The sequence below is a fragment of the Nesoenas mayeri genome (genome assembly GCF_963082525.1).
Source record: "Nesoenas mayeri genome assembly, chromosome: 7".
Classification (NCBI taxonomy): Eukaryota; Metazoa; Chordata; class Aves; order Columbiformes; family Columbidae; genus Nesoenas; species Nesoenas mayeri.
The window spans coordinates 27,196,741-27,222,915 of record NC_137551.1 but is presented as its reverse complement, the minus strand read 5'-3'; the positions used below and the strand labels follow the sequence as shown (position 1 = coordinate 27,222,915).

At 46.6% G+C, this 26,175-nt stretch overlaps 1 protein-coding gene across 2 annotated transcripts in view; it reads left to right on the top strand.

Annotated features, from left to right (window-relative positions):
* The window catches only part of SH3PXD2A (SH3 and PX domains 2A), a gene marked incomplete at both ends in the record, with an annotated part of 255,377 nt that overhangs the window by 49,803 nt on the left and 179,399 nt on the right, over positions 1–26,175 (top strand). The gene's annotated exons all lie outside the window — the stretch shown is intronic.

Genomic DNA, 26,175 nt, shown 5'->3' with positions numbered 1-26,175 from the left:
GTGTTCTGGTCTGATTTCATGCCTGTCGGTGCCTGCAGTCAGAGTATGAACAGGACCAAAGCCCTGGCAGAGGGACCGAACCCTACATTCAGATGCCGGCCTCTCCGTTGCTCCCGTGAGGATGGCTGGGCCTCCATGTGCAGAGCTGGGGAAGGATCCTTTCTCACAGTAGTGAAATGCAGCTTTCTTCAAGGCAAAGCTCAGCATCTGGCTTTAGTGGCGTGCCATAATCCCATGTTGTGTTTCTGGTCATGTGAGAGGTGAACACTGTCCCCGCCGAGCCACGGCAGGAATGTTAGGTAGGCAGATTGCCGTCTCTCCACACAATCACCCACACAGGCACTTTGGCTGCAAGGAGACATCTGAAATGTCACTATTTTGAAAACGAAAATAAACAGGGCTCTGTTCAAGTGTTAGCTTTGTGTATTGGTTAGCGAAAAATTATCTGCCTGATGCAGCGTGCTGATCTAAGCAGGTTTTCTTCAAAGTGGCGCAGAAAGAGGAACTCACTAGCAGCCAATTAGAACATAAGAAAAAAAAAAGAATATAAAGAATTTTATTAGGGAGAAGAAAGAGATGTAACTTGTTTCCAGGCTGACGACAAAACATCAGGAGCTTCATTTATTATTGCTAGGGTCATCCCGATTGTTTACAGTGCTGTAATGGAGTAACTGAGCATTGAAGAGGACATTAAACAAAAATGGTGCTATAAAACCCAGTAATGATAGTCTGTATTTCTGCTTTTCTTGCTCACACTGGAGTTTATCTGAACGCCGCTGCTCTTGATCGTTCTTCCGTTACGTGCTCTTGTGTGCAAACGTCCCTTTCTCTGTTAGCCCCAGCTGTATCAAATATTGTAACACCCACTCTGGTTTCCAGTTTGGTGGTAGTAACTATGCCACATGTCTGAGCACTCTGCATTTCCGTGGGTCACCATGATTTGGCACAGGCCCTGACAGCTTTTGGGGACAGAGCTAAGGGGAAATCAGTGCTGGGTGCCTGATGTGATTCTGATGGAATTGCATATATTCATTCCATTAGTTAATTGCTAAGTGGAGACCCACAGTCCCTAAATGTGGTGGTCCAGTGCAGTAGTGTCTGTTTCTGTGACATTTCATCCTTTTAGCTCTGCAAGAGTGGTGAATGGACAAGCCCAGGCATGTGCTGAATTTATCAGTGGTGAAGAGCGTAGGTAAGAATGCAATGAGGCAAGCGTGCTCCTCCATTTGAGAATGTTGATTCCTAACCCTTCACCTGCCAGCCCTTTGTAGCAGAATGAGCAGAATTACTGCCTGTTTTTCTTGGTCACCCACAGCAGCAGGGTCACTCTGCGGTGTGCGATGTTTCTTCCATAGGTGCCACCCTGTACGCAGCTCCTGGTGCTGTGGGAAGGGAAGGAGGGCTGTGGATGTGGCTTCGTGCGTGATGCAGCTTGCCCCTCTCACAGCGTGGGAGGTTTGCGTTAAAAAGATTCCCAGCCTCTGACGAGCTCAGGGGTGTTTCTGTTGGGTTACGTGTATGTGTCTGAGGGTGCATATGGAAACAGGCAGAAAAGCTGGAGGAGAAGGTGGGGTTGAATAGGATGGGGAGGAGGTGAACAGCATGGCAGAGGGTTGTTGCATCAAGCTGTGGTGTGATGAGTGCACAGTGAAACAAAAGGCAAAGGAGGAGGAGGAAGGGAAGATTTTACTTACTGGTGTTGCTCCTGCTGGGCTGCATTCACAGCAGGGAATCTGGGCTCTGCAGTCAGAGCATGTGCCTCCTTCTGCTCTGGGCTGTGCTGGCCTTGGCCAGGATGGTCTGGGGTGCAAGGATCATATTTTCTTCTGCTTCTGTTCCCTCGATGTGAGATGCTGGGCCTCAGCATCCCAGCCCTGCTGCATATATTGTGAGCTGCTGTGAAATCCTTGTCCAGCCCAGGGACCTGGCTCCATATCTGACCCATGAGGTTCAGAACCAGGGCTTGCCTTCAGGGCTGTCCCTGATAGCGATGGGGCTGTGGGGATGGACTTCGCTCCAGCAGCTGGGATGTAGGATTTGTTCTGAAAACAGCTTCCTTAAGAGCAGGACTGAAACTGAAACAAGCCTGGGAAAATTCATAGGAAATCTGAACCTGGCTCTGTCAACATGTCTGTTCCCAGAGGTCAGCGCTGGCCCCTTGGGGAGCAATGGCACGTCCTTTCTTCCGAGTAAACACAGGCCGGTTGTCTGCTGCTACTGTCCCGGACAGTGTGTGGAGGGCCCAGCAGTGGCAAGGTTTGCAGGTGATGCAGAAAACCAGATTTCCAGGTGGAGCCCTGAGCTGTGAGCGCTGACCCTGCCTCCTGTGTTACGGCAGCTGTGCTGGAACTCCCGGCCCAGCCGCGCTTGCAAGACTTGGCTCTTAGTAGCAGAGACCCCTCCCAACGCCTGCCCTCAGAAAAATAACCCGGCAGCAAGCTTGCCAGCAACAGAGCTTGCTGGGGGAATTGAGATGCCCCTGGAAACTGACCAACCAACCAGCCAAAAAAATCCGAATAGCTGATATGGTTATTGAACTGAGAATGGTTGTTTCAACTGATTTAAAGGATATTTAAATACCATTTGTCCTTCTAGCCCTCAGCCAGTGTTTTAGGATACCAGCTGGCTTGGGGCAGTGTGTTTGTCTTCAATGAATAAATGGAATTGTTTATAATTCTTATTTCCATCATTATTTAAATGTTTGCTTGGCAAAACAATCTGTTCAGCTTCCAGTATTTGTTTCTAGAGACTTTACACGTCAAACAAAGATGAGGGCCATGATGGGGAAATGGCAAAGTGCCGACCAAGCTGCAATAGAGGCCACGTTCAATGAACACGGCAAATAACCTGCAGTTGAGAAAGTGACCTAGCCTATTGGAACCCTCCCCTTCGTGCTTCCGTACTTGTCAGCCTCAACAGCACCTGCTTGAACATTGCCCATACTCTGCAGTGTGGGAATCCTCTCTGTGGTAGTTGCGAGATAATATTTGACACTCAGCACCAATTGAATATACTCCCCTGCTTGCCCCATGTGTAGGTCTGGCCGGGACACAGGTGAGCTTAGAAAGTGAGGTGGTGGCTCAGCCAGCAACTCAGGCTGTGACGGCAGCAAGGCCAGAACAGAGATGATACCCACACCACCCTGTCTTGGTGGTTTGGGGATTCAGTAGATATAGCCCTCTGTAATGACAGGAATAGATTTTACTATCAAAGGATTAAGGTTTTTATTTTCTCTGGGGACTACTGGCAGTCAGAGGTGTGGCTCCAACAGTGCCATCGTAACCTCTCACTGTGCACAAAAGGTTTTGCAATACCAGGAACACCCAAAGGAGTCTTACATATTCTAGACAAGGTGGCGGTGAGGTTCTGGGTCTCTATATAGGTGGTTGTCCTGACCCAACTGTGAGATGGGAATCTCTGGAAGCTGCATCTCTGAGGGTTGCGTCTTCCTCCATTCCCTTGCTACACAAGACCAGTGTCCTGGACCCCACCATGGCATCAGTGACTGTGATGAATGTTGTTTGGGGTCATTACACCACATGGGCATTATTTCATACAATGCTGAAATTCTGCTTGATGTTGTGGAGTCACCATCCCTGGAGATAATTAAAGGTGTTTAGACGAGGTTCTTAGGGACATTGTTTAGTGCAAGAGTTAGGTTATGCTTGGACTCAATGATTCTGAGGGTCTCTTCCAACTGAAATGGTTCTATGATTCTGTGACAAGTCCTGTGTGTGGAATTGGTAGTATTGAAACATTTTATGACACCATCAATAAGCTTTTGCTTTATCTGACTGAGATTAAATACCAATTCACTTCTAAGGTCTTATAGGAGTTGTAGGCTTCTCTGAAGATGAGGTTTTCCCTCTGTCTGTGTTATCTCCTCATGGGCTGTGCTGCGACAATCAGAGGCACTCCAGAGGGGCTGCACAGTTAGTGACCTGCTCTGATTGCTGAAGGGAATTCACTGTTGCTGCTGATTTTCTGCCTTTTGCAGCCTCTGAGCAGAAGTTCAAGGCTGGCAGATCTTTGTTAGCATTCAGTTGGTAGCTCTTCTTTAGGCAGGCTCCTGATCCTAGAAGTAAAACAAAACTGAATCATGCTACAGGCTCTATATGTAGTTAGAGAAATCAGTAGATTGAGTTTTTTGTTTGTTTGTTTTGGGTGGTGTTTTTATTGGTTTTTTTCTTTGTTTTTAGAAAGATTGGGAGCATCACAAAGAGGTTGTTAACTTCTTTACTGCATACTTTTAACTATACGTGGTCTCCTACTGCTCTTCTTCCACCTTCTTAGAGAGCATCTTCCATTGTCACTGTAGGGGAGTGCATGTGTGGATGCACAGGCATATCTCCGATCCCTGCTGGAATAAATCAGAATTACTCAACTGTGTGCTTTTGGCAAGCAGAGAAATTTTGTTTGTCAAGGTAAGAGCCTGGGCCCAAGGGGGCTGCGCGTTTTCAGTCTGCTGCTTCTTCAAAGTCCTGTGGAGCTGCAGAGTGCAGCGCTTGGATGGTGTGTGACCCAATGTGGGCAATGCTTTGGGAATTGCTGTCTCTGATGGTGCTAAGGTTTGCGTTTTGCTCTGTGTGATTTCACGAGGCTCAGATCTCACATCGAGTGCCCTGTTTATCTCATCAACAAGGGAGGAGTGTGAACTCCATCTCCGAGGTGCATGATGATGATGATGCTGGGACAGCATTGACTGCCAGCTCTGTCTGCTTCATGGAGAAAGGCCTTGGGGGGTTCAGAGGGAAGTGTGGAGTTACAAAGTGGCTCTGATTTCAGGTGGAGAGTGAGAGCTCATAAAGCAGAGCTCCCTCAGGAGACCCAATCTCTGAAATAGCAGCTGTTGGAAGTATCCTGGGTAGGAGCCCCCAGCAACTGCTCTGAGCCTGGACAGCTGGACCAGAGCTTCTCCTGGCTGCTGAGCTACAGCTACCATCAGGGAAATGTTAGAAACTAAATGGGTGGCAGAGCTCAGCAGTGATGGACTCTCACTGCTTATTAAGAGCCCAGTGGGGTGGGTTTTTTAGAGGATGTGTGGACTTTGAGTATTGGAGAGAAGCCCGCACTGAAAGCTCTTGACCTAAAGCTGTGTATGCTTTGGGAAAGATTTGGGAAAATTCAGCTGTGATGCCAGTTTCTGGTTCAGCTTCTCTCTCCGGTTTGGATCTGGCAGCTGTGAAGTAATGCCACATTACCAGATGCTCATATATTCATGGGATACTGTTTTTAGAACAGGACAAAGACTGGAAAAGTCTCTGTGGATATTATTTGGAACCTATAAGCAAATTGCTTTACCTGCTTTTTGTGTGTATGTATTTTTTATGAATTATCTAGAAAGAGTTTAACTTGAGCAGAGTCCAGTCCAAGAATCCCAAGGAAGCTCTGCAGAACTGGAATGCAGCTCTGCAGAATCCAGATTTCCCAGTGGATTAATTCATATTGTCTGTAGTGGGAACCTGATTTATAAAGAATTAAAGCCACTCTGCTGAGGAACAGGAAGGGTACAGAAAGCAGTGAAATTAGTCAAAAGGGTTACTTGATGGGAGGGAGTAATTACCTTGCTTTCTAGAGGTTTGTTTTGTGAAAGTTCTTGTTGTCAGTACCTACATCCCATGCCTGTCGCTAACCTGGAGGCTGCGAGGGTGGTGAGGACCCTGCAATGGGGGAAGGTCTCTTCTGGATACAGCCACAAAGAAGAAAAGGAGCAAGTTCCTCCAAATTAACTGGGTTGACTTAGATCAACTGAGGATTTAGGCCTATTTCATAGCTGTTGATTACTTTTCCTATTAAAAATCAAATGCATTGGAATGCATGAGTCCCTGCAAGGTTGTGGTGATAGTGGAAAGCACACAGTTAGAAAAACGTGCCTGAAATTGCCAAAAATTCTAAACTATGATGGAAAATTTTGGTATTGGACCCATGCATCCTGGTTTTGTCCCTGGACAACATGTCATACAAGGGATTATGCAGAATTGTAGTAAACCTGGGCTGGAAGTCTTTCTTTAGCTGAGCATGTGCAGGTTCAACGTATGCCTCCTGTGTTACCCTCTCTCCATCTCCATTATTGTGGTGTTGGAAGGTCTCGTCATAGCCGGTTAGGTCTCCACAGCAGGATTTGAAGCTCAGCTTTGGGAGGAGCCCACTTGTTTGTTAACCTTGTTCCAGGTTTTGTTTGCTGGAACAATAAAATGCAGGAGAGCAGTTTGGCTGTGGGACCAGCCCCAGCCAAAGCTACAGCTCTGAGGCTGCTCTCACACAGGCAGTGAATTCTCCCAGTGCCACTTTATTAGCGTATTTCCTCTTTTACCACAGATCAAGATCAGCCTTTTCTTTTTTTTTCCTGGATGCTCTGTGTGAAAATTAAATTCCTCGGCGGGATTTTTCCATGGCCTTTCTTTCCTGAAGCACCCCAGCCCAAAAAGTTCAGGCATGACAATTCCACCCCCTCCACCACTTCGCCGCTTTCCCCTAATCGCACTCAGCTTTCAATTATTTATACTGCTGGAAAATCGCATGGAGTTCACACCCCCAGCCCTGAAACACAATTCTGCTTTTGTGCAGGGAATACAATCGTTCACTTTCATTAAGTGTGCAGAGACTGAGATGAGAAGTGCCTGTTGTGTTCGCATCCCTTGGCTTGCGATGAGAGGAGCTGGTTGTTTTTGCAAACGTCCTAAATAGCCCTGCAAGGGTTATGGAGAGTTTATTTACATTATTGCATTTAAGTGCAAATAGAAAATTGCCTGGCCATAATGGAAAGGTTATGCAGGGCTCTGTCAGGGTTCTTTTCCCTGCCACCTCGCCCCTCCCAGCCTTCTGCTCCTGCAGGCTCAGATGTGGGCAGGCTGTGTCTGGAAGGAGCTGTAGGTCTTGGTCCTGTTACACCAGGCTTTGCTTACAGGACAAACAAAAGTATCAACTGGCGTCTCTTCCACTGTGGGCTGTGTGTAGTTCTGCCTTCCATAGGAAAGGTTCATGATCAGCCTCACCTCAGACTGATTTATGAGTGTTGGGTGCTATTTGCTTCTTCCCTGTAGCACCTGAACAACTGACCTTTTCTGCAGCAGCAGTGTATGGACCGTGAATTTGGGAGTAAGTTTTCTGCCTTATTCCTTCCCTGCGTGCCTAGAGCCTGACGTTCTTCTCCTTTTCTGCAACCAGAGCAGCTTTATGCCTCGTGCGAACACAAGTATTCCCACTGCAGAACTGTCTTTTGCCATTTCCCCTTTCCCTCCTTGAGGGGAAGCATCGATGAGTCTCCAGTGGGGAGTGGTCAGGGCAGCAGAACCCACAGGGAAGCCACGCTGCTGAGCAGATGATGGCAAGTCATGCAGAAACCAAGAGTCCTCTTGCGCTGGGGGAACAGCTTTGTGTACCCTCCTTACTGGGTGCCCCATTTGAACAACACTCCACCAAGCTTGGGACTTTGCTCTCTGCTTTTTGCTTTTCATTTAAAAGCAGAGAGCTGGTCTACAGGATCTGTGCAGGAAAGGACTTGAACTCTTATAGCACATCAGATCTTTTGGCACTGGCTGTGGTTTTCTGAAGCTGTCCCATTTAACTGTTGGGTTTGCATTTGCTCTTCCTTGCCTGTCCTCAGTAGGAGCATGGCAGGGTTGATGGTCCCTTGGCAATTGTGTGAGAGGAGATATGTCCTGGGAGCATCCCATGGGTGTGTTTCTGATCCACAACAATTCCAGGTCCAAAGCCCAAGGGCTTAATTTTGGGTAGGAGCTGCAGATATGTAGCAGAGTCACACTGTTCGGGCCTGCAGCTGCAGCAGGGCTGCTGTGAGCTGCAGGTGGGTCCCTAATGCTGCAGGTGGGTCCTTGCACATGGGACTCATACAAGCGCAGCTGAGACCCTGTGATAGTGCAAAGCCAGGAGAGCTGGGAGTTGCAGTCTAGTGAGAACATCCATGCTTTGGAGTGAGTTGCTGACAAATTCTTCATTGGCAGAAGCTGTGAGCAAGCTCTCAAAGGATTAAGCAGAGACTCAGTAAAGCATCCCTGTGTGTTTAAGATAATTTCTGTAAATCTACAGTGCAGGTAGGACTCTATATGAAAGCCATTCATGAGGCATCAGTGTTGATGCAGAGATGTCTCTGATTCACTAGGTGCAGTCAAGGGCAGATCCTAATCGATTTAGCAGTGTTTTTGCAAACTGAGTTAAGATCAGAGATGTGAGCCTGAGTCTGGGTACATTTGAGGTTTTTTTAAGGGTGTGTTAAAACCAGTGGGACTTGCTGAGCTGCTACCTTCGGCCAGGTGTTTTGAGAGAAGTGAAGGACAAACCATGAAACTGCTGTGTGAGGGAGAGAGAGGAAAATACCAAATGGGAAGGAGTTAGAAAGCAAAGCAGAAAGGGACTAAGTAAAATAATAACAGGGAAAAACATTTTTCGAAGTACTAAGAAGAATTTAATGATCAAAGTTCTGTCTTATAGGCAGCATATCTTACCTAGCTGGAGCAAAAATTATTTCACAGGCTTTTCTTTTTATGTGACTAATCTCTGTTTTTTGACAGCCCAGTGAGTTTTGGCCTCTCTGTGATCTGGGGAGCTTTGAAATCCAAGTCAAGGCTCGTCCCGGTCACTGCAGTGATGTGCTGCTGCTGCCTGAGCAAAACTGGTGCGTGTGTCTTCCTGGAGAAGGAATATGCTCTAGGATGACACACAGTGAACCCCAGTGTCCCCAGAACAAGTCCAGATTGTCTTGTAGTTTTTGGTGTGTTGGTGACTGTTGGTGCAGTTTTGCAAAAACCTGTGTAGTTGTCTGTGACACTCGTTGTTTTACCATACTGGAGGTTAGAGGGTGCCAGTCTTGGATGCATCTCACTTGCACACCAGGTTAGGATTTAGCATTTGGTGTTTCAGGAGGTGGCAGAGATTCCCTTGCCATTGGGATCTGGAAGTTAGGCAAATGGAGTGGTAAAGGGTGGTGTGCTCCACAAAGGTGGTCCCTGGCTATCCTTGAGCAAAGAGAGAAGTTTACAAAAAGGATTTCCAAGGTGGTGGGAAGTCCTGCAAAGTTTGGGGTTGTTCTGGGTGTGGGACAGCCCTGGCTTACACAGCTGAGCAGGCATGTGCTGTGGGCTGCAGGAGCACTAGGGCTGTAGTTTCCTGCCTGATGCTGTTAAGAAACCTCATGTCAAATCCTGTTCCACTCTTAGGTCAAAGTATGTTTCACTGCCTTGGTGTGGGGATGCTTTTTGTTTGATTAGGAGCCGAGAGTCTGCGATGTGGAATGAGGAGCGGGGAGCTGCTGGTGTGGCAGGGAGGTTATCTGGAAATATCCACCCATAAAATGGGGGCTATAGTCAGCCCTCCTGGAGAAAGTTTATTCATTAATGTTTGTAAAATGCTTTGAAGTCTTCAGCTGGGAGTCTTTTGAACAGAGCCAAATGTTAGTTGTGTTACAGTAGCTAAGCCAGACCTTAATGACCACATTCCCTTTCCTCCCCCTGAGCCCCCAGCCATTTCTAACAGAGTTTGGTGAAGAAGTGAAATGTCAGCAGAGTGACCGAATAGAAGTGAACTGCTCAGCAGAAATATAAACAGTGTTTTTCTTTCTTGGGATTATGTCCTGATCCCACGGACTTTTGCTGCCAGGAGTGGAATATGTAGAAGGGATGAGGAGTTTATTTCCAGGCTTGTATTGTGTTATCCTGGTTGGTAAATGGTTTAGGGTCTTCTTGTGTTAGTACTCGCTGGTGCACTTTGGGTGATGGAAGTCATCCCAGCTTGTGTCAATGGGAAGTCACTGTAGCAAGACTGGCATGCTGGGGTGGGATGGAGCCATGGCTGTTAGTGGGCTGGATGGGGAGCAGGGGAGGGACTTCACTTGAAGACAACAAGGAAGCCCCACAGCAGGATGCAGGGGAGAGCTGGTTTGATAGGGTGCTCAGCTCTGGCTGCCTGTACGTGCCCCTTGTTCCATGCCTGCCCTTTTCCTACAGCATTGCCCATTTCCTATCCATAGCAGAACAGCATGTGCTGTTTGATTCCTTGTGTCTGGAGGTGAGGCTTGGTAATGGCGTTCGTGGCAGCAAGAGCTGTTTTCTTTCCCATGGAGGAAAGGGGGCAGGTTCAGTCCATGCTGAGCAGCACCTGTGGATGGGGTTGCAGTGTGGAGGTGAGTGGATAACTGGCTATGCCAGAAGTTGTGGTGTGAGAAGACGTCCCAGAGCATGAGCTGCTGTTACAAAACTCATCTTTGGGTTTGCACCTATTTGCTCTGAGTGGCAACTAGGAACATCTCATTAGTGTGGCTTGATGTGTCACATGTTCAGACACAGTTGATTACCTTCGTGGCCAGCTCTGACACCATAACTTGTTGTGCATCCATTTCCTGGCCTCAGCCAAGGTTAGGCTGCTGTAACTCCTGTCTTGGGGACTGCATTGCTAATCACTGCCTGAAGATTTGAGTTGCCTACATGTCTTTGTGTGGGGGAGGCTGCTCTGGCTTGGGGCGATTGGTCTCGACTGGGTGAGAAAGGAGATGTCTCCAGCCCAGGGGCAGAGCATGCTACCTCCCATGCACCCCATACTGAGGATGCTGGGAAGGGGGCTTGGCAAAACAGAGAGGAACCAGCATCTTCCCCAGAAACCTCACATTTTTAGTGACCCATCCTTCGAAAGCGCCTTCTGATCATGGAGCTCGCAGCCAAGGACTGACCCAGCCCTTGCCTCTAATCTCATCTTTCCTCTTCGAGTTCGGTCCCTGGAAAGATGCAGCTCTCCAAGAAGACATTCCAGGGGGATTTAATCACTGCACTCATTGCAGCCGTGCTGCGCTTGTGGTCTAAGCACCTGCTGTTTCATTTAATTAGCAACAAATGGGAGGCGTGGGCTGGGGGGAAGAGAGAGCAGCACCCTGGTGAAGTATTTGCTGTGATGTGATGTATTTTATTTTGGGTTCGGAATGGAGGCCATGAGGAACATTTTCCAGAGGGCTCCATAAACCACCTCCGTTCACAGGGTGATTATTTGAGGAGGGAGAGGAGTGTGGATTTAAATCGGTGCCGCTAATTTCTGCAAACAACCACATTATTTTTAATTCATACTCCAGACTCCCTCCACCCATGGCTTGATGTTAGGAGCTGTGAATTTTCCACGTCATAACAAAGTCCCTCTATAAAAGACAGCCCTTTAAATATATTTTTAAATTTTGATTTCAGGTACTCCAGGCTCTCAAATAAGTCAGTCTTCAGAATGGAAAACTAACTCTTTCCTTTTCTCGTGGTGACCTGTTAATTTATTTGTATTTCAGTAGCACATAGCAGCTCTGAGGAGAACTAGGTCTCTCTGGTGTTAGGCGCTGGAAAATGCATGAGAAGCCACAAGCCCTGATAAATATGAGTTGAAAGAAATAATCCCTTTGTTCCCCATTATTAGTTAAACTTGGGGGTTCTCTGTTGAGATAAAAGCCTTACACTGCTAGCAGCATTTTACTGATACAGGGAAGGAAGATGGAGACAACTGGGCTGAGACTTCAGGATGGAGCTACGTGTGCTGGACACTGGCTGTGCCCCTGCCCTGGGGAGCTCAGCAGCCAGAGCTTCGTGCAGGGGAGGCCACAGTCGCAGCTTCCAGCTGCTCCAGCCCACCGGCACTGGGGGATGTTTTCCTCCATGGGGGTGGCAAGTTTAGCAGTGATCTTTTGTACTTCTACATCCTGTGCAAACTGTATTTCATAGTGTAAAAACACATAAGATGTATTTGCCCTCTGTCTTAGGATGTTTAAAGCATCGCAAGGAAGAAGACCTTTTTATTTTCTTCCTCTGTTCTGACTAAAGCAGAAAAGCTGGATTTTAGGGATTTGGACTTTGGATTCCTCATTCTGCAAGACCTTTCATCTTCCATGGATTTTGAAAGGATAAATTCATTCGTGTCCATCAGGTGCCCAGATGTAGCAGTGACTGGGGTCATGATGAGAGCCCAGACTGATCATTTTGTGGAGTTTTAAATTCAGTCCTAGGTTTTGGGTTCTGGTCCAAGGACAGTAAAAGTTCACAGAAAATTCTCATCTTACAAGATTGTCATCATCTTAAACATCAGAAATACAGGCCTTCAGTATTAGAATGAAGTATTTCAATTGGAAGTGACCTACAATGATCATCTAGGCCAATTGCCTGAGCATTTCACAGCTGACCGAAAGTTAAAGCATGTTGTTAAGGGCATTGCCCAAATGCCTCTAAACACTGACAGGCTTGGGGCATTGACCACCTCTCTGGGAAGCCTGTTCTAGTGTTTGACCACCCTCTTGCTAAAGAATACAAGCCGGTTTGTAGTTATTCATTGCCTACACGATCCCAGTATGCTCACTGCTGCCAGTGGCACTGTAATAGCTCCTGGAGACTTCCCGTTCCAAAGACAAATGTAAGAGAGGTTTCCCTGGGAAGGGAATTTGGTTGTACCTGAAAATCCGGTGGCATTGTGGGGAAAAAAAAATCACCTTTGCTTGAAGTACCTGAGCATGGAAAAGTGATCCTTCTACAACCCAGAAATCATTGATTTTTGCAGAAATCGGCTCTTGCTTTTCTGAGCAGTTTCATTGGTTTTTCATCTGATTGCAGGCGCACAGGGCACCTGCACATCTCCTGGACTTGGCGGACTCCTGTCAGTCAGCATTACATGGAGAGTCAACCCCAGAACTCCCAGCAGTATCTCTTTCTCCTCTGGGTTTCCTCTTCCTCCATATTCCTATCTGTTGTTAGTAATAGCTTCTTTCTGTGTGGATCAAATTTGGAAGCAATACCTCGAGGGACACATTCAGACTCCGGATATAAAGTTTGGAGTTCTTTTTCCACCTTTGACATTTGAGAGATGCTTTTAAGTAGATGAGATACTGTTACAGTGTCAGCCCATCTGTCATTTGAAACATTGATCTTTGAATCATATTCTTCTGCTCAGTTTTAACAGAAAGTCAAGTGAAGCTGTCTGGTGGTTTGCCTTGTTGCATGCCTTAACATAGCTAGGAAGGGAAATTTGTTTTCCTTTTCAAGCTTCTGTTGTATTTGCACCATTTAATACTGTTCTGTCCCACACTCAGGCAAGGGAACCACCTGCCTAGGCTGATCTTGCTGCCTGTAATGGAGAACAGCCCCTTTGCTTTCCCCTCGGCCTGCTGGTGCTTGCTTTCGAAATATGAGCATCTTCCTCCAGCTTCAAATCCTTCTCCATGTTGATACTAATCTGCAAGGTTCAAAGCAAGGGTGAGATTTCAAAGCCTCCTTAACCACATTAGATCTGCAGTGTGACGCTCAGACCGTGTTGAAAGCCTCTGTGCTGAAGCACATATAACCACATCTCAGCACCTCTTAGAGCAGGGAAAATTTCTTCTGAGTTTTGTTTCTGCTTTTCTTAAGCTGCTCTCAGCTTTTCCTCCATTCCTGTCTAGCACGACATTCTCCTGCATCTGACCTCATGGAGAGACGTGCACCAGCCGCAGATGAAGGGCTAGAAACAATCGTCTGCACCTGGCTGAGCAAAATAGGTTATTTGTGTGTATGCGTGTGTGTCTGGTAGTGTAATTTATTTGTTCAGTTACTCGAGCCAAGGTTTCCCCCCAAAGGAAGCCCTAATTAAGCGAGATAACTTTGCATCTGGGTTGCTGGCAAAGAGCAGTTCACTGTGTTTGCATTTCTGCTGGCCACAGGTGTGTAGCTGCTGCCCTTCCATGCCATTTTCTATCCGTGTTTGATAATGAAGGTAGGTTAGCAGTAGCTGGGAATGGGTAAAGCCGGTGTCTTGCTTTCTGATGGAAAACAGGCCATTCCGTGCTCCAAAATAGTGTATCTTTCCCCAGCGGGGTACGTATGTGTTATCTAATTTTCAAAGTTGCTTATGTCCTGTTAGAAAGCAGTTGGTGTGTTGTTTCTCCTCCCACCTTCTCCTCACTTCACTTCTTTTTTGGGATCCTTTTTTTTTAAAAAAAATGAAGTTTTGGGGCTAAGTTCTGCAGATGGCTGAAGAGGCGGTTCCCTAGAGAAGCTGTACTGTGATCCCTTACAGCTATAATGCTGAGACAGTAAAGACTGATCAAATAAATAACCCTATGGAGCACACAAGGATCAGATGGGCTCACAAAACCAGCAGTCAGGTCTAGATAAGGCAGTGCCATCAAACAGCCTGGTTGCTGCTGGTAGGGGAATTACAGGGCCTGGACATGGCCAGAATCTCATTGCCTGGATGTTTTTTGTGACAAAGTGTTGAGTAGTTTCTGGGGGAGGGTCTGTGAAATGTTAATTCCCTGCCCAAGTCAGGGGCTGGGGCAGAATAGAACTGTGCAGTACCTGCAGCTTGTTGGTTAGACTTGGACTTTCCAATACATTTGCAGGCATGTTTTCACAGTCTAATGTCTTTTTATTGTGGATTTATGTGATGGGGAGGAGCACAAAACAGACAAGTGAAACCCACAGGGATGATGAGAAATTAGCCCTGGATGCCTGCGCAGTGCCCAGCAGGGTCACTGCAAGATGACTGCTATGCTTGTCTGGCCTGTCTGTCTGCCCCATCCAGCTTCTAAAGCTGGTCACACGACATGGAAAGGCAAAGAAATTTGCATCCTCAATGGTCTTGTTCGTGTTGGACATCAGCCTGGCCACTAAAGCAACCCATAGGTCACCACCATCCCCTCCGAAATGTTTGGGAAGGAGCTGCTGGATGGGATGAATTGTGGCTGCCTATTCCCTGTGGCTTGCTCTCTCCAAGAGCCTTTCCTTGCATCACCCAAGTACACCCGCATCATATAATTAGTTTATCCTTTACCTGGCCAGAGTGGATTGCATGTGTGGACAGACAGGCTGAAGAAATCTTGTGTTTTCATTTTATGACAGCATACATACCCAGTAATGTACAAACAGTCCCTTGTCCTGCACCTCTCCTGGTGTCACTGGAATAGTATCTGCCAGAGGAGAGCAGGCATGGGTGCTCGCTGGCAAGCTGAATGTGTAGCCAGCTGCCTATGAAGCAAGGGGTGCTCATGTGCAGCCCAAGTGGCTCTGTGGCCACCTTTGACTTACAGCTCAAGAAGCTGCTGTCCCCACAGTGATGGGAGAAACATCTCCAGCGTGGGTGCAACAGTTCTGGCTTTAAAGGCGGCACCGTACTGCTCATTACAGAGAGCAGCTTACCGGGTACCTGCTGTGCATGGTCCTGCTAGCCACCGTCCCACCATCAGGTCTTGCAAAAGCTACCAGGCAGGGATAGAGGCTGGAAACCTCCTGATGGGAGGATGGAGCTGGAAGGAGTCCCTCTCCACCCTGATGCAGCCATCTGTCTCCGTGTGCAGTTTGTCCCTCATAAGTTGCAGCAGTTTTATCATCTGCAAATTGGGAAAAATCACAGCCCTGACAATGTGCCTGTACCACTTAAAAGCTGCTAAGATTAAAAAAGATCAAAAAGCCCCCCACTGTTGTCAAAGACCTCCATCAATGCTTTTAATACCCTGTGAAATATTACATGTGATTAGTTGGTATGATACACAGAATACCATCTGGTCTGCAAGAGGCGTATCCAGGGTTGGATGATTATTATCTGAATGAAAATCCTGGAGTAACACATGAGCATGAGAGCGTAACACAGAGGCCCCATAAACACTCGCTATGCCCACCGTGCTCTGAGCCACACACATGTGGCCGCCATCCAAACCCATCTACTTTCCCAGGATTTGCTTTCATTCTTAATTAAATTAACAAAGCTTCTCAGGCAGACTTGTACTTACAAAAATAAGGTTTTAGTCCCAGCCTCCCTTTTCAGGGGCCTGGGTCGGATTTGTCCTGTGGAATGTGTTGTCCCTCCTTCCACTGCAGTCTTGCGTCACGGTCTGGTCCATCTGCAAGGTCCTCTGGGACAGCTACGTGGGTCCCCTGGGATCCTTCTTCAGGGCATGGTCTTTAAAGATGCAGATGTTACCCGAATACCTGTCTTTTTTCAAAGAGAGAACAGTGTCCATGATGCATGTTGGGGCAGCGATTGGAAGGAGCTGGTGTGGGTTTGAAAATCCAGCTCAGGTGCCTGTGTTGTGCTTTCTGATACCTGTGGACTTTGTTTTCTGTGCCCAGAAATAAAGGTACAGAGAGAAGCCCAACCATGGGATGCCATTGCAATAGGCACTGGTAAGGACAGACTGTTGCAAGCCGATGTTTGTTTTTGTATTCCAGCCCCCAAATCCTCCCCTTCCTCCATTGCAAGCCCAAGTGGGCAACCCCAGCTTCAACTTTGTCTGTCCTGTGCACCGGACACCTTTGCTGTCCCTACATGCCAGATAAGCACCGTGGGCAGATGCTGGCACCCAGGGCCAGGCAGCACTGGGGCTGGGGACACAAAGGCTGGCAGCTGGCGCTCAACTGCTGGAAACCGCCTGTCCTGCTGGCTGCTTGCTCGCCTCCCCCGAGGTGCAGAGCGAGGTATCTGTTACACGTGCAGCTCTGCCTGCCCGCTCCTGCGGTGGGATTTGTTGTCTGCGCTCCTTTCTAAATCCCCCCCAAAGATGGGAGACACGTGTTTGGAACTAGATATGCAGGCAAAACATCTCAGGGTTTGGAGGTAGGGAGAAAAGAAGACAAAGGAGTCTCCTCCCAGCATGGAGTTAAAACCTGTGGTTATGTTGTGCTTGGCACAGTTTCTTCACTGTACTGAGCTGGACGGTTGGTCTCCCCCGTCTCCCCAGAGCTATGAGCAGTGTCCTATGGAGATGAGTAGATACCATTTCAGATGGAGTTTCCGAAGTAAAATGTGCCGTTGTGTTTGGAGCTATTGTTTCTGTTTTCAATATTGAAGTTACTCGTGGTTTCCAGGGGACAATATATCAAGCAGAGCTAACAGGCTGTAGAGAAGATGTAGATTATGAAAACAGAGGGATTAAGTTTCATACATTTGGAGCTGAAGTCTCATCTCTCTCGTAGTAGTGTAAGCAGAGGAGTAGTCTTGCAGGCTCACAAAACTCTACCAATTTAACTAAGGGTGTGTTTTTAAGCGGGTTTAGTTAAAATTGTGGTCACCACTGAATGAGCAGTGGAAGTTTCTCTAATGATGGAGTCTGTGGGTGCACAGTCAGTGACCATTCAATGTATAAATCAGGTTTCAGAGCATTCCTGCACCAGCTTAGTACCAGTTCAAACAAAATCCGTTTGCAAAGATGGGGGCTGGCTGGCTGGGTAGTCCCCACCTAAAACACCGATGAAATCAGCAGTTACATCTTTATGAGAGAGGAATGAGGAAGGGTAGAAGATGGTATTGCATGACAGATGTGATTCTCCAGCCTTTGACAGCCCTATTGCTTTGGGGGACTTCTGGGACCCAGAAGGGCTGGCACACAAGGGGATGCTGAAATGAAGAACCAGCCCCCCTGCAAGATGCCATCCTAAATCTGTCATGATGTGGGGCAGGTCAGGAGTTTTGTTTCCTGAATAATCTGACAGCTCTGGACAAAACAGACTGGGGCAAAAAACAAACCAAACCATCCTGCAAATTGTGCTAACCTTAATATTAGGCATGTGTTTTTGCTAACAGCAAGTATGTAATTAATAGCAGCACTCTGCTAATGGCTCTGTGCTGCTTTTAGGATGCACCCTCCAGCATCTTGCTTGCACCGCAGTGCAGTGCTCACCACTGCTGCCAAGGGTTTCCTAAAAACTGGAGGGTTTGAAGCCCTGCAGCCTCCCACCAGCCTGCCCAGCATGTGCACCGTGCTGAGCTGCTCCTGCCTGCGCAAACGGTCTCTCCTGGGCAAGATTTAGGCACTTGCAATTTCTGCACTGTGAGACCTTTGGAGTGGTTCAATAAGGTTAATGCACCCATAAACCCAAAAAGCTCAGTGGGGCTATGCTGTATTTCAACTGTTGGCTTGAAAGGGTTGAAATTTAAACAAGGATGGAAGGTAAATATTTTTTAACGTTCCCAGGTGATGGAGGAAGTGATGATTAATGGAAGTGACCTTGGTGCTTTGCTCCCTTTCAGTGAAGCTCTTAGGGTTGCCATAATATTTAAAAATGGGACCTTTGCTCTGACAGTGCTCTCAGATGTAGTTCTGTTGCTGTCTGGAGGCCAATGTTATGGGGAGCTTTGTCCTGCTCCCCTTAATGTCCAAAGGCAATTGCCACTATTACTGAAGTGTTTGTCAGGAGCATGTTGGTCTCTCGCTGCTTATATGCAGTTTGAATGAACACTTAAGGCCTGTGATTTTTGTAAGGAAAGTTGCAGGAGGTAAGGAAAGATACTCTTCTGTTGAGGTCAGCTCTTCTCCCCAGCCAGGGCTTTCACTGTGACCTGCAGCGAGCCTTTTAGGACATGCCCATGTTGCACAGCCTGAGCACCTGGGCTGGCTCTGGATGTGCCAGCTCCAGAAAAAAGGCAAAATGCTTGCACCCCATCATGAAATTATGAGCCTTCCTCAGAAGACAATTGACCCAAAGGGGCATGGCATCAGTGTAGCTCAGACATCTCTTTATGACCCTGCTGTACCACATAACTGCAGCATTCATTTCTAAAGCAGGCATTATGGTATTGCCATACCTCCCAGGGATGCTGTCAGGCCAAATCCACTGTAGATACCAGAGCAACAAGGGACATATAATCACCATGCATAGATGGAAAAGTATGAAGTAGTCTTTGTCCAAGCATCTTCCAGTGTGGTTAAGTTGGATGAGGCCAGTCTAATTTAGCACTGGGGAAAGAAAATGCTTCTGGCAGGAGACATCAATAGCTGCTCTGTGAAAGGACAGTGTGGGCTTTCTGAGAAGCTCTTCAAAGATGCACCAAGTGCCTCTGTCATCCCAAACCAGCACCTCTGAATGTTTTCCCAGTCTGTGTTAGCCACAAACGCTGGGCTCATTCTGTGGAGCCTTTAGAGGAAGCTGCATTTATGTATGAAAAATACTAAATGTCTCGGCTGGGAAACAGCATTCCCTCTTGTGATGGATCATGTTGGGGAAAGACCCCCAGTCTTTTCTCCCCATCTTCTCCTCCTGTGGCTGTTTTAGTTGGATACTGAGCAGTCTGTAAGATTTCCAAGATTTCTGGTGGAAATTTTCAGACCTGAGAGAGGCATTTTCCCTTTGGGTATTACACCATGCTGTAAATGTCTGTTCACTTTATTTTATATGCCTTTTCCTGCTTTTGTTTGACTTTCTCACGGATTGCACTATATTTAATTCGGAACATATCCTATAATGCTGTAATTGTCAGGCATGTCAGCCTGTTATCCGGAAGGTTTTTGCTTTATTTCTTTTTTTTAATTTCAAAATAAAAGAAAAGCCAGTTGCTGCTGCTTCTCAGGGATTGAATTAATGTACTTCTCTTACATGCTGCGGCATCATGTAACACCCGGAGAGAGCCAGTGTCACTGGCTGCCTGATATAATTAATCCTGCTGCACTGTGGAACTGGTTACTGCTTTAGGAAGAGATGGAGTTTCACCTCCTTGTGCTGCATAAGATGTCAGTTATACATGTAAATGGCCAACAGATGGGCTGTACTGTGCTCAATCTGTTCCGTGCCCTCACCCAAAGATCTCCAAGTCATTTGCAAACTTTTGCTCGTTGATAGTATGCTCAAGAACAGCTCTGTTTTGGCTAATTTTGAAGGGGTGGGAGTTAGACCTTCTGCCGCCTTATGTCTATGCAAGAAAACTGATTTTTTTGTTCCTGTGAAAAGGTGAGCAGAGGAGAAATAAAAAGAAGCCCAGTGCAGCCAACATCCAGGGGAATCCTCCAACAGCTGTATCCTGCTGAGGGATCTGGTTTTGTTCCTCATCATGCATGAGCTTCTGTCATTGATCTCAGCAGGTACAGTCCTGGGCTGGAGGCAATCAGGTCCTTCCACTTATGTCAATGGATGTTCTGCTGATTAACCTTAGCAGAAAATCTGTCCTGAAATCAAACCATTGAGGCAGTGTTCTTCTCTGAACAGGCATATAGAAGGTAAATCTGTAGAGACAAGTTCACTTGTTCTCTACTGTCTTGCTTGTTTTCACCTGCTGGCATTTAAATGCTGATATATGTTACCTAGTAGCATGAGATCCGTTTGCTGGAAATGGTAGCTAACCATCTTCCTTAAGTGAAAGGCCCTCTTGGATGCTCTGGTTAATCAGGATTTGGAATATGCTACAGATGGACAAGCCCACAAGTGGGAGAATAAGCATATCTGAAAACCATAGATTTTCCACTTGCTGCTGTCCTGCTGATTTTAGAAGAGTACAGTTCCTCTGAATTTAGTCTCTGATTCCGGCTCTGCAATATAAGGCTCAGAGCATTTGATGGCTCTTGATTAAATCTTATACCACCTTCCTGAGATTTGTCCCTCATTTTGCAGATGCAAAAATGGATCAGAGAGGTTGATCCATGGGAAGATTCTGGCAGGTGACAGAATTCAAGCCAATTCTGGCCCTTCCCTTTCTTGCAGATCACACCATTAATAACTCAAAATATATCTGATGATGCTGTAGCCATCAGTCATGTCAGTGAGCAGCACAGCTGGTTTTCAACTTCAGAATGAAAGGAAATTGCTGCTGCTCCTCAGGGTTTTAATTAACAACCCTTCTTCTATTCTGGTATCTTTCCTCCTCGTACAAGCTTTCCTTATCTACATGAGGGACTTTCAACCTTTTCCGATTTGCAGATGCACTGAAGCCCTCCTGCTGAGGGTATGAGTTGCATCATCACCAGTTTCAGATCCCCAGTAGCACCTTTGCTTTTCTTCCAGTTTCTTTGGCAGCACTCTCTTAGCAGTGTGCATGCAACCCCATACGTGTGCAGATGCCTCCTCTCCTCCACCACTCAGCTGGCTGTAGCCCCTTTTTCCTCCTTGGCACTCTGAGCTCAGGTCAGCCTCCGGAGAAGGGATCACCAAGAGCTGGGATCACCGTGTGCCTGATGCCCAGCTGTCCTCCTGTGCTTTGCCTTTCAAGTCCAGCAGTGGCTAAATTAAAGTTAATGTCAGCTTACCTCATTTTTAATGAAAAAATCATTCTCTAATAGGCACTTGAAAATTGGGAAGCTAATATGTCTCTTGGCATTCAGTGTATGAAGAGCTGTAGCCTTGGGATGACTTGATTGACTGAAAGTGAGGTGGCAAATTTGCTGGGGTTTCTTGGGGCGCCTTGCCAGAAATCTGCTGCTCTTGGTCATGGTTTGATTTTCAAATGTTATTTCTCTGAGATAAAAGTAAATTAGACACTGCAGAAAGGGAGTGAGGCCCCATCTCTCTGTGGAAAAGGTTGGAGTCCTCTGCCTGTTTGTTGTTTTGCTTTCCAAAGTAAGGGGTTTGGATGAAAGTCATCCTCAGGGTCTTTGTGTGTTAAAATAAATCTCCCATGATTGCAGTGCTGACCTCCTGCAGGGCTTTGATTTTATCTGTGCACATGGCAAACCTACATCCACTTGAAAAGGAACCGGCCAGATACTTGTGCTGATAAGAGATTATATGGGTGTCCTAATTTGTTCAATTTAAGAGGTATGGAGAACTTCACTGTTCTGACTGGGGGAGAGTTAAAACTGCTGAAAGAAAAGAAGGGGAGGAAACTCCAGCTGGAGTCTGCAGTGTAAGGCATAGGTAGAGATCAGGTAACTGTCTCAGTTTTCAGGGAGTTAGATTTAGTCACAAACTTCCAAAACCTTGAGACCAAATCAGTAGCATAGTTCCTACTGGCAAATGCCACAGGATCAGGCCATTGAACAGTTTATATGTTCACATCCCCAGTGTTGGTTGGCTTACAGCAGAGTAAAAGCCTCTCTTGCAAAAGAGAAGCCACCCCTTAGTGTCAGTGCTGTAAGTCATTATATCAAAAACCAGAAGGAAATATTGTTTTATGGAAATCTAACAAAGATAAATAAAATGTAGTAAGTAAATATCAGGAAGATGCTTGGTTTCTTGTCCTCAGAGGTGCTACTTGTAGCATCTCAAGGGGCACTTGGTTTTCTTTGTTAGATTTTTGATCAGGCGGCACTATCACAAGGCAGACAGGAGCTGAATCTTATTTTCATAGCAGAACTTACATGAAGTGACTGCAAATGCCATCAGCTGGTGATTGCTGAACCCAAATGGTCCTTGTGTGTAGGAACACTACTTTCTTCATGACATATTCGCATTCTTAGGTAAAGGTGGTCTGAAGCAGGAGAGGTGAGAAGTAGGTAACAGCTTGGCTGTGAGGGCACTGGCTACACCTCTTGTTTCCCATTTACATGTGTGAGACAGCATTTAGAGCTCCTTACATTGATATCAAAAGCATGGAGACTCTATATTATTTGCCTTTCAGTTTCTGGACCTTGAAGGATGAATTTGGGTCATGTTTGCAAATTTATGCTTTGCATCATAAAAGCTAGAGTAGTTTTTCTTTGGTTATTTTTACAGCAAATGCTAATTCTCAATTTGTCACCTCTAGGAGCTGGGACTTCAACAAAAAGGCCAGTTATTAGGAGACTTGATACCACTGAAATCTTCCTTCTCCATTCTTGCAAGTCAAGTGGTTGTATGGTTATGTGCAAGTAGTAAGGAGTGGAGTGGACCACTGCTCTGAGCCTGCTCTCTTTTCAATGAGCAGTAATTCACATGAGTAATTATCTTGATTTTTAATAGGATTAATTGCATGATCATTTGCTGACCACTGTAAGAAAGTAGTAATCTGGACCACAAGGTTCATAGCAGATCTTCTAAATGAGTTTAGCACAGAAGCAAGAAGGAAGCTGTTCAGAGCAGAAGGCAGGACTCTGTGCAGGGCTTAGCGTAGAAAAGCTGTTGTCAAACTCAGTCATTTTGGAGACACAAAGCCTGGGCAGGTGATTTTGGTGGTGAGTTATTTGTGGATGTGCATCTGTTGTGCCAGAAGCAGGAGTGGATGTGTTTGTTCAGCCTGGCTCTAGACCTGCTGTCTGAATGGGCGGGAAGCTCACTTCCCAGTTTCCATATACCCTCCCTGTTTCCAAACAGATCCCCCACCCTGTGACACAGTGACATGGTAATGGATTTCCTTCTGTTCGTCACACCGGTCATACAATTGGAGGCTCCCCCATGGTAGGATTCACATACTAACGCTTGTAAGCAGATGAACTGAGTATGAGCTCCCTGAAGTTTGCCAAAATGCATTGCCTGCTTGTGTTTTCTTGCCTGCCCAAAGCCAGCTACAGCCCTGACTCCATCCTTTGGGACTTCACATCCAGATGTTCTTTCTTCCCCTTCATGCTGGGATGGTTTTACTCTCATTCAGCAAATTTTGTCTCTAAGTTAAATGTCATTCATCAGGGATATGAGCAACAACTTGTGGAGACTGCCCATGTCTGAGCAGAATAACATAGACCATTACATGAAGGATTTTTTTCATCAGTCATATGTATATTTGCAATAATAACAATAATTTGCTTTCATGGAAAAACATTTATTACCGACTGAAGAGTTTTCAACTTTCAGATGCTCTGCAGACATCAAATTAAGTGAACTGAAAATCTGTTTATTGGTCTTTGGCTGTTAATCATCCATGTGGGGAAAGTGCTGTGACTACCAGAAGGAGTATCTGTCATTCAGTCCTCAGCTCTCCCCATTGCCCGGCTGCTCCATTTATCTCCATGGTTAGTGCCTCCTCTTATCAGAGCTGGGCTCAGTGGGGCTGCTAGGCATTGACTCAGGGTCCCTCATCACCTCTGGGAGACTGGGGATGTTTCTTTCAGGCCCGTTGCTGTTTTATTTTTCCCCTCTCATACATCTCTTCCCCATCTTCTACTTGTCATCCTTCTCAGTGGGTGGGAGGATACAGAATCCTGCCTTTCTGCGATTTTACATCTAGCTTGCACTGGCTTAAAATGACAGAACTGGGTGCAGGGAAGTGCTGAAGAAGGCTGTGCTTCTGCCTCTCTTTGTTTCGTTTAACAACCTGAATAGTTTCCTGCATTGCAGAGCTGAAGGGCAGTCGTCACCTTCCAGTCTGTGTTGCAGGTTCTCTGTGTGGTTAGTACCTTGTCATGCTGGGAGTGCTTTTTTAGGCATTAATGAGAACAGCCGGGCATAGAGGCAGGGGCATAATCGCTGGGCTGCAGTTCTGACCTTGCTCAAATCCTTTTTAGGTCTGTTGGGTTTCCCATGTCATGCCTGACATTCAGCCAGTAGGTTCCTCCTGCACAGCTGCCCAGCACCAGCCCGTCTGTCTTGCTGGGCCAGCAAAAAATGCCAGACTCAACTCGCTGGTCCAGGGGCTGATCCACAAGCCAGCGGCAAGTGTTGTCTTGGGCTCAAGGGCTTGGAGAGGGACTGTCACACTCCTTCATGGATGCCCAGCCTTGTATGGCCTTTTAAAGGAGCAGCAACTTCACTCCTTGTCTTCAGTTTTGCACAAATGCATGCATGTTGTCCATTTGGATATTGTCTCATATACTGATGAAGATGAGAAATGTTTAGTGCTTCCTGGAGACTTTGTACTGGGACAGGCTGTGTCCCCATTAATTGCATCGGTGACCTCCTGAGCGCCTCTGCCTCCCTCCAGCTCCTGCCATCCAGACCCTCTCAGCAGAAGCAAGATCTGAGGTGGAAAGTGTAGTCTAAGAGAGTTAAGCCAGACTCTCCCAGCTGCAGTTTATTGTATCTATTTTGCTGATATCCACCCTTTAGATAAATAGAGCTAAGTTATACACGTTGTGTCTCTCTTGATGTGGTTACAAAGGCTTGTATTAGCCAAGCTAATCTAACTCCAAGAATAACCATGGGAATTTGACTGTGTCTGTTCCAGCTCCAATCAGTCACCCTGTAGTAAAGTGAGAATCGCCTTCCTGGCTGAAAGTGTAGCAACAGGGAAACTTCAAGTCAGTCAGTGGGGATTCCCTCCCCCTCTTCTTTTTTTCTTTGAACAAAACTCCCGCCCATGCCTGACCTCAGACACCCAGAGCTCTACCTACAAGAAAACAAAATTTCCCATTTTCAATAAAAACTATGTCTCTGTCGGCAGAAAAGTGAGTTAGCTAACAATCCGCAAAGCTATGGTCTATTTATTTACCAGGCTGGCTCCCTGATGGGGAAACATGTGGGATCTTTTAACTTTTTCTCCTGCACAGATGTTCCTCTACTCCCAAGTTTCCTCTTGATCTCTGGTTTGCTGTACCCATATGGTGAAAATGCTGGGGATGTGTGCGGTGGAAGAGGAGAAGGATTATGTGTGCTTAAAACAAAAACAGTGAAAAAAAATAATTCTCACTGTTTTTTCCCCATGTTAGCAAAAAAATATGTTTTAAAGGAAATCTGTTGAGGTAGCAAAAATGCTGTTAACTCACATACCCTCACTGTTGGACACACAGCTTTGCTGAGGTTAAATGCTGATTGACAAGCCCTCCCCATGCAGCTTTTGCTGCCACTTTAGGTATTTGTATTGAGCTGTATATGCAGTTCAGGTGACGAGATAGGGGTTCTGCAAGGTCAAGTAACAGCACCACTTGCTTTCCTTCCTTACCTTCCTCAGAGGCCACGAGGCCGCTGGGTTGAAAGATGTTTCTCCTGGTCTGTTGGGTCACTGCAGAAGCTTTGGTGTTTCCCCAGCCCAGGGAGACAAGGCTTCTGTGTAGGTTCAGCAGGGGCATAGAGCATTGCATTGTACATCCGAAATGTGGGAGAAAATGAAATAGAGTGTGAAGGTTTGGGTATTTATCTTGGTAACACCATGGGCTGTGTGACAGCAGAGGGTGCAGAGGGTAAATGGGAGGGGTGAGAGGATCTGGCCGTTTTTAGGGCTTGGGCAGGCCCATGAAGGTGCCACTGGAACAGGTGCCTCCTTCTCTTCTGCTGAGATTGCATATAGCCTTTAAGCTGGTGTTCAGCCTCAGTGGCACTGGTCCATCCAGGCTTATCACCCAAACAGGAATTGTAGGGCTCATTTAGGAGCATCAGGTCAGTGTCCTGCTTTCCTAGGCTTGCTTCCTTAGAAAGTCACTGATGGCCAGCAGTCTGTTCCACCATGCAAGTTGGCCATAGCCATCAACACCCCTTTGAGTTCCTCAGGTTGAAGGCTGGTTGCGGCTCTGCAGTACAATGAGATCCTGAGCCTCGGGTATGTTAGAAATAGGTGGTTGTGGTGGGCAGGATTTAGGAGCTGGTGGTGCAAGATTGTAGCTGATGTGACTGAAATGTTGGCGGTTTTTAACTGCATGGCCCAAGGGTACTTGTCATGGACTGAGGGCACATGCACTATGAGTTGTGC